The sequence below is a fragment of the Abramis brama genome (genome assembly GCF_963993115.1).
Source record: "Abramis brama genome assembly, chromosome: 6".
NCBI classification, from domain to species: Eukaryota; Metazoa; Chordata; class Actinopteri; order Cypriniformes; family Leuciscidae; genus Abramis; species Abramis brama.
The window spans coordinates 42,725,938-42,735,242 of record NC_139968.1 but is presented as its reverse complement, the minus strand read 5'-3'; the positions used below and the strand labels follow the sequence as shown (position 1 = coordinate 42,735,242).

The window sequence follows — 9,305 nt, the reverse complement described above, 5'->3', positions numbered from 1 at the left end:
TAACATCACGAAAATCAACAAGCTTTTGCTGATCTTACATTTTCAAATGAATTCTGGCCCTGAATGAAAACTAATAGCAGAAGAGTGAAATATTGGATTAGATATCTGTATCTACTGGTGTGTTATTTAGTGCTGTGAGCTGTCAATCATATTTGACCTCTGACCTGTGACTCTTATTTGACTGTTGATGGATTCACTTTATTTCAGTGTAAAGATGTTTTGTGTGGAGTGGAGGATTGTGAGCTTCTTATTAGCAGGAGAGAAAATGAAGAAACGCTTCAGCCACAAACTACTGACACACACAGAGACGACAAACATCCAGCAGAAGCTGTTTATCCACCGACAGATCAAACCACACACACAGATGCTTGTACAGATAAAATAAAAATGAACAACTCAACACTGCATACATTTTAAAATCCTGCTGATAACTAACAAATCCCTGAATGGTTTTGCTCCTCAGCACTTGAGCTTTTTTGTCACTTTATAGTCCTTCACATCCACTGCAGTCTCACAGTTCTGGCCAGTTGATAATAACTGGAATATCAAAATACACTGGAGGCGGTAGATCCTTTTCCTATTTAGCGCCAAACACTGGAATAGTCTTCCTAGCTTTGTGAAGCAGACACACTCTGTCAGTTTAAATCAAGAGTAAAGACACATCTCTTTAACCTGGCATACACATAACACATTATCACATTCATATAATTCACATCCGTTAAAGGATTGTTAGGCTGCATAAATCAGCTCAACCGAAACAGGAACACTTTCCATAACATCCAATGTACATAAGAGGAACGGCATCTACACTAATATTAGTCTGTCTGTCTCTTTCTTATCACGAGGTTACTGTAGTCAGCCGGATCTGGCCCATATCCAGATCAGATGGAGGATCTGCACATAGAGATGAACACAACAGCCCTGAATGTCAGCAGAGATCGAGACAACTAGACGAGCCCTAGAGACAGATCGCCTGTGAAGAGCAGACAGTCATCGGCACAGATCCTAAGCAAACACAAGATCCAGACCAGATCTCTGATATAAGGGTTCCGCACAGATGCTTCGTACCCTTTCTCTGTGGAAGACTCTGGTATCACCTCGAGTCCCACGCTTGTGTTGCCGTCGCAAGACTACCTCGACAGACACCACTGTCACGGGTTGGGCTGAAGTTTTAAATAGCCGTCTACATCATGACTGCAGGGAAGGTCTTCATCTCCCAGATCTGAGGAAATCATGTGTTGGTTCGGTGTAAAACTTGAGGATTGGAAATACTTCTACATTTCAAGGTTTAACATGTGTTGATCCAAACTGGTATAATTCTGTATAAAAATGGAAACAACTGAAGCCATAACAATATATTTAAAACTCACCAAACAGACGCCACAAACAGCAAAACTAATTTGCGAAACATTTTCTTCATCGGTTCACTGAAAGGCCACAATAGAAACTCTTAAAATGTCTGAAAACACTCAGATTGATCTGAAACACGACTGAACTGTGATATTTATCTGGTCGTGACCTCAGTCACAGTTTCCGTTCACACGTCCATCTCCTTTAACATCATGAGAATCAACAAGCTTTTGCTGATCTTACATTTATGGGCCTGTATGAAAACTAAGAGTAAACTATTGGATTAGATATCTGTATCTATTGGTGTGTTATTTAGTGTTGTGAGCTGTCAATCATATTTGATTATGTTTACATGTTTTGTTAACAATGTAGCGACTATGGCTCGATGGGTAAAAATGGACTTTTAATTTATATACTAATTAAAAGTGAAGACACTTTCTAATTCCCACAGACTTGGCAAAGTCTGTATCTGAAACCCTTTTTATGACTCACTTCCCCCTCTCCACAGTGAGCTTCAAAGACATTACTGACATTCCGATCTCAACAGAAAACCTGCTCTGAATCACACACACACCAAACCACTCTGAAACTCCTAAAACACAAGTTACACACACGCATGAATCATTATCAAAATGTTTTTATGTAGTTTTCTTGTCTATGGGATGTGATGGGATAAATTGAGATATTTATGCCCTTCGGCAGATGTAATGGACACGTGTGTTGATACATTTGAGATGTATCTGTTTCATTAACTGATATTAATATCGGGTTTGGTATCCTACGGATCGTAATGAGCTTCTTTATACAGAGATAGAAACTATATTCCGCACAAATGTTTATTCCTAGACATAATGTGGTATTAAAGTTTTAATGCATTTTTCTGTGTACGATCAGAAGAGGCGTTCCTTCACAAACAATGAAACGCTCCCGCCTCAGAACCGAAAGATTTCATTGGGTCCCATCATCAAACAGGGCGTTACCCCGCGCTGCTTTAAAAACCACAACACAAGCAGACGCCTCTGGCTCTCTCTGCTCTCATACACTCTCACCCTCGTGACTCCGAACTCTGAACTCTCACCCCTCCCTGCACCAGCAGCGGAGCGGGAGAAGGCACAGGGCCTTCATCCAAACGAACCGCGGATGTAAAAATCCAGCTTCGTCCTGTAACTAAGTTTTCTCGCCTTTCCCGTACAGGGAAAAGAATTCTTTACTCGGTAATGTTACTTTCAGTGAGTTTTTAAGAACTTCACGCGAAACGCAAGCCTACAAATCGATGAGACACGGTCCAGCCAAGATACGCACGTGGTCCCAAAGCCCAGCTTCACACAGACAAAGGAACAGAATAGCAAGTAACGTATAAAATGATCTCTCTCGAAGCGGCTTTCACGGTTGTCTCTTAAAAGGTTCTGTTTGTAAATTACCATACTTTCTCCCTAACTTTCTTCCTATTTTCATTCTGATCAAGTCATGTTTTATGTTTGTTTTGTTTAAACGTTCGTGGGTCTTGTGTAATTGTACGTACGTAGATTAGCCTATATTACTTCCTATATGCATATAATCCTTTGTGTGTCAATTTTTGATTAAATAAATCTTTTATACTTTGACTGACTCTGTGTTACAATCCCACCAATGTGATTGTCAATGAAATTGCGATAAGATCTGGCTACTAGCTCTTTATTTTAATTCATAAACCCAGCAATTTGCATCCACGGCCAGGAGAGAATTTGTCTGAGGTTTGATAATATAAATATTCCTTCTTAACTGGTATAATCAAAGCATTCGCTGGTCGAATGACTGATGAGAGACCAGTTATAGAACGAAATATTTTTGATAGTTAGCAGGTAATGTAATAGCATATGTGAAATTTATGAATTATGACTATGAGTTATGATTTTAATATTTCCCCAAATTTCCTTACTGCTCGAGCTAATATTTCATATATGACCTAATTACGATTGTTACCAATAAACGATACAGTTTTGGTGGAGGACGCGACGCATTTCAAACTTTACTTGGTGGAAAAATTCAGTTTCAGTCATAAGTTTATTGATTTGTTGATTAAAAATTGTGCATGCATGTTTTTGAACTGTGAGAGAAGTCGTAAAGCGAACTCACCCAGCTGACCGAGGCACAAAGCCAGATCAGCTTACAAATTAACAGTGTCCACAAATGGCAAACATTTAGTCACTGTTAAATTGTATAAACTGCAGTATTAAAATTAAACGACTGTTAAGACGAAGAAAACTCTTAATTAGTACGTATAAATCTGATCAGTATTTAATTACCGCCGAATTAGGACGATGCTCTCCTCTTTCCGTGCGAGGCATAAATCTGATCTGGGCGAGTTTCCCCATTTCAGTCGCTAGGGCCCCTTTCTTAAATCGTTAGCAACGATTCTCTCCTGGTGAAACACTGAATTAGCTACTCAGTGTGAAGCCACGCATGTAAATTCATATTAGTGAAATTTTGTGTGATGTGAGACTGTAATTACTAGCAGATGAAAAATACCTGCATAAAAAGTAGACGATAATTCCTACTTGTAAACACTACAGATGATAATTCCTGTGTGTATTTGAACCGTTTCCTGTAAAATGTGTAATCGAAGACAGACGTTAAATTCCTGTAATTCACATTTGTGAAACGCGCGCAAAGCGAGCCAGAATTTATTTGTGATTCTTAAAAGACATAGAAAGTCTGCAAGCCTCAGTTGCTGAATCACTACACTGACCACCACTAGAGGGCAGGCTTTAGGTGTGTGGCAGTTCTCAAAGTATACGCCCCCACGCTGACGTCATCTGAACAAGCACTTCCTCTTACTGTCAGCCTGCACGAGCACAACAACGCCATCTCGTGGACGCTCTCAGATAAGACCTGCGTTTCCTCTAAAACTGCTTTCATTTCTAGACTGAATTTTTCTGAGCTCTCAAATGGGACATGCATTCAAAACCCCGAGTTTGTTATGCGGATGTTATTTGAGAGTTAGATAAATTCTCTCTTCTGTTTTTGACTGTCACATTTTGAGTTTAATTTGAAAAAGAAAATCAAATTAGAGCTTAAAATTTAATTCACTCAGTCCATTGAGAGCCCACCCAGGGGGGGGGAAGCACGCCACCTTGTGGTCCTCCTGGGTCGGATTATCATTTCTCCCCTCAAGTCTGCATTGAAGTGTCTCAACATTGTGGTTAACCATAACCACTTCTAATAACTTAAGGTTATTGTAAGGATTGAAAAAAATCATTCCGATTTTCAATTCAATTATTTTGATAATTAGTATGGATACTTCACTGCTATCATTCTAATTTTCTTCCCTCTGTTATCTTTGGATCTCTTGCATGTTTATTTGAATTTTAATTTAAATTGTGTCTGCTCAACCAGGTGGAAAGGAGTTACGCCCCCCTGTGGTCCAAACCCACGTCAGAGGCCTAGTCCTTTCCTGCATCACAAGCCTGTGTTGTTATTCAAAATTTTATCTCACAGATAATCTTTGCTTCTTTCTCCAATCTCCAAAAGGGGGAGGGGTTATTCTGATAATTACCACCAGTTATCATAATTCCCTCTCGTTTTTATCATAAGTTTAGTAAAACCTATCCACTTATTATAAACCACAGAATACTAGATATTCCCCTGGTCATATTTTAGGTGTTTGGCCTACTTTTCTCTCTTAGACACCCCCTCTTCCGAGATCCTGTCCCGATAACTCACGCCTGCTGGACCTAACAGGAACTCTAGCAGTGTTTAAGAGGCTTAGGCCTCTATTTTAAATAACGCTCCCCGTGTTATTGTTTACAACATTTCATTTGCAGATCAATTCACTTCCTTGTGTTGTGTTTACCTTTTTCCCTGCTCTCACCTTTATCTCTCTCTTTTCTGTGTGATTTGTTCCCTCATTTCACTTAGAGACAGAACCTTATAGAGAGACCCCCAGGAAAGCTGAATAATAGAGTGACGATCAAAGTTGGCATCGCCAGGCTACCGCCTGCCAAAATTTCTATTGTGGGTCTAAAACGTACCCACGCAATTGGCTCCGCTAACTGTCAGCATCAGTTAGCCCAAATTCTCATAACGGCAGCGGCCCGTATGAGTCTAGCGCATTAACCTAAAAACAAACTTGCATTTTGTTTTTCTTTTTGTGTGTGCTGTGCTCTCTCGCCAACAGTAAGCCGAGATGTCGAGCTCACCCTGTCCTGCAGTCCGCTGGGACGACCTTGAGCCAAGAGCAATGGGACACAGACCTGGACCAGTTCGAGTCCCACGATCCAGCCCAGACATACAGCCACGAGCAGCTGTCCAAAATCTTCGGAAACCTCACACTCAAACTCGTCGCCAGGGCCCGAGACAGCGAAGGGAGCAACGCCGACCTGCAGCAAAAGACAGCCACACTACGGCTTCAAGCCACAGCGGCCCGGAAGGACCGGGACCACACCCAAAGTCGTCTAGACCAGCTACTCTCCCTGCAAGAGGACGAGACCAACGCAACACTGCGTCAGGAAGTTGAAAGACTTCAAAATGCCCTAGACGACCTCCGTCTACACACAGACGGCAGCCAGCAGTCGGAGGACAACACCAGGAAGGAACTCGACGAAAGACTCCGACTGGCTGAAGCTCTCATAGAGAGAGCACATATTGAACTCAGAGACAAAGACTCTGAAATCAAGGCCCGTAAAACCCATTTACGAATGGCCTGAGCTGAACTCCATCAGCTTACTCAGCTAAGTCATGATCTCAGGTACGAACTTGACATTGCTCACAAAGAACTTGCACATTTTGACAGACTTAAAGGTGACCGGGAAGGGGAAACACACCTCACACTGTTATCCCCTTCCAGCGAGTCTGTGCCTTTCAGCCACACACACAAAGCTGAAAAGGCGGGCGCAAGCCCACTGCACCACACCATGCCTGTCAACACATCACAAGCTGAAGTGAGTAGAGCTGTAATGGGTCAGAATCCCCCCAGACGGATTGGGCCCCCAACAAACAGCTCTCTCACCCCACAAGCTTTGACAAGATGGCCAGAAACATCCCTATGTTTGCTGAAGACCACAATGTACACGTACCTTTCAGACATTGACTTTCATTTACACACTGCCCCCAACGCGACCGCTTGGGACGCACTGTACCTGCTGAGAATCAGACCCAGGGTTTTTCCAAGCCCTTGACATCCAGCAGAACCGACGTGGAAGAAAATGTCGCCTTCAGAACATTATTCCTACGGAACCTACACCCCACAATGAAGACAGCGCAGCCACTTCTGATACAACTGACATCCTGAGTGTGCTGAAAGAGCTCCTTCACAGGACGGGCGAATAGAACAGGCCTGACATTTTATGCCTCAGCATAAAACCTGAAACAAGCACCCAGAACATTGCTTTCCATCCACAGGCTACAATGCTAACTGTCACCTCACAAAGTGACAGCACTTCACAAAGTGACAGCACCGACATCAGCCTGAGCCACCCTCCGATCACCTCACCAGCTCAAACGCCAACGTTCCTAAGGAAATGGATCGAAAAGGGGGTGGTTCGAACACTTTACATGGTCACACAACGACCATCCTAACACCTTCAAGATTGCAGTGATTACACAGCACGAACGAACTTTAACAACACACTGCACACCTCAGAGCCACTAACGCGGCCTCCACTGTGTACAAACAAGGTCATGCGGGCCTCTGAAGAACAAACTTGTCCAATGCCACCGCTTACCCCACCTACCACCCTCGCACGACATCTGAACACTGAAAGCCAGTAACTCAGATTGCTCTCTGAGTCCAAGCACATGCTGCGTTCACCAGACTCTCAAATCGCATTGTGCACATGTTGCCATCACAGCGCCACAGCTTGTAAGGTCACAGCGCACAAAAGGGGGGTCAAGCGTGCCCAGTAACACACCATGTGTTGAACACCAGACACTAAAAAAGCATGCGGCAACCCAACCTCAGCGAGAACAAAGGACTGTCTTAAGCCAACCAAAGACAGCTTTCGCTGGAATTTTTTATTTTTTTTTTATTTCTCCCCTCTCTCTCTCTCTCCCAATGCCTCTAACAGGATGCATGCCGCAGTGGTTCGCGAGAAAGCAGCCACACTCACCAGGTCTGGCATCCGGCACCGCACAGAGAGAGCAGCAGCCCGAGTCCTAAACACCAAGGCAGGACTCACCCTCAGAGAGGCCCTCCAGCCATGGGCAACCACCCAGCCTAAACACACCTCACCTGTGTCCATACCTGGACCGCAGCTGACGCCGCGCTGTGCACCTCCACAGCAACCGACCACGCCCTGACTCCCTTCTTGGCTTTCACCCTATACCAGACCCTACCAAATGTGAGCAGCCACAGCAAAGCTCACAAAGCCGTGTCTGGTGGTTTCCTATGGAACCGCAAAAAGGGGGGTCCCGATTCGGTGCTCGCCTAAACCTCATTTGACCTGAGTCCTCAGTCATCAGCCACTTGCCATCGACCATTGCGCTGATTTGTTGTTCGATGAAGTCCCTCCGAGGTCTTCATCTAACAAAAAGGGGGAATGTAGCGACTATGGCTCGATGGGTAAAAATGGACTTTTAATTTATATACTAATTAAAAGTGAAGACACTTTCTAATTCCCACAGACTTGGCAAAGTCTGTATCTGAAACCCTTTTTATGACTCACTTCCCCCTCTCCACAGTGAGCTTCAAAGACATTACTGACATTCCGATCTCAACAGAAAACCTGCTCTGAATCACACACACACCAAACCACTCTGAAACTCCTAAAACACAAGTTACACACACGCATGAATCATTATCAAAATGTTTTTATGTAGTTTTCTTGTCTATGGGATGTGATGGGATAAATTGAGATATTTATGCCCTTCGGCAGATGTAATGGACACGTGTGTTGATACATTTGAGATGTATCTGTTTCATTAACTGATATTAATATCGGGTTTGGTATCCTACGGATCGTAATGAGCTTCTTTATACAGAGATAGAAATTATATTCCGCACAAATGTTTATTCCTAGACATAATGTGGTATTAAAGTTTTAATGCATTTTTCTGTGTACGATCAGAAGAGGCGTTCCTTCACAAACAATGAAACGCTCCCGCCTCAGAACCGAAAGATTTCATTGGGTCCCGTCATCAAACAGGGCGTTACCCCGCGCTGCTTTAAAAACCACAACACAAGCAGACGCCTCTGGCTCTCTCTGCTCTCATACACTCTCACCCTCGTGACTCCGAACTCTGAACTCTCACCCCTCCCTGCACCAGCAGCGGAGCGGGAGAAGGCACAGGGCCTTCATCCAAACGAACCGCGGATGTAAAAATCCAGCTTCGTCCTGTAACTAAGTTTTCTCGCCTTTCCCGTACAGGGAAAATAATTCTTTACTCGGTAATGTTACTTTCAGTGAGTTTTTAAGAACTTCACGCGAAACGCAAGCCTACAAATCGATGAGACACGGTCCAGCCAAGATACGCACGTGGTCCCAAAGCCCAGCTTCACACAGACAAAGGAACAGAATCGCAAGTAACGTATAAAATGATCTCTCTCGAAGCGGCTTTCACGGTTGTCTCTTAAAAGGTTCTGTTTGTAAATTACCATACTTTCTCCCTAACTTTCTTCCTATTTTCATTCTGATCAAGTCATGTTTTATGTTTGTTTTGTTTAAACATTCGTGGGTCTTGTGTAATTGTACGTACGTAGATTAGCCTATATTACTTCCTATATGCATATAATCCTTTGTGTGTCAATTTTTGATTAAATAAATCTTTTATACTTTGACTGACTCTGTGTTACAATCCCACCAATGTGATTGTCAATGAAATTGCGATAAGATCTGGCTACTAGCTCTTTATTTTAATTCATAAACCCAGCAATTTGCATCCACGGCCAGGAGAGAATTTGTCTGAGGTTTGATAATATAAATATTCCTTCTTAACTGGTATAATCAAAGCATTCGCTGGTCGAATGACTGATGAGAGAC

At 43.1% G+C, this 9,305-nt stretch overlaps 1 long non-coding RNA gene across 1 annotated transcript; it reads left to right on the top strand.

Moving 5' to 3' along the window:
• Positions 1–1,939: 1,939 nt before the first annotated feature.
• Positions 1,940–9,100, top strand: LOC311085399. The gene is made up of 2 exons (XR_014606812.1): positions 1,940–2,826; positions 8,903–9,100. It is a non-coding gene; the product is annotated as an uncharacterized lncRNA (long non-coding RNA).
• The last annotated feature ends 205 nt before the right edge of the window (positions 9,101–9,305 follow it).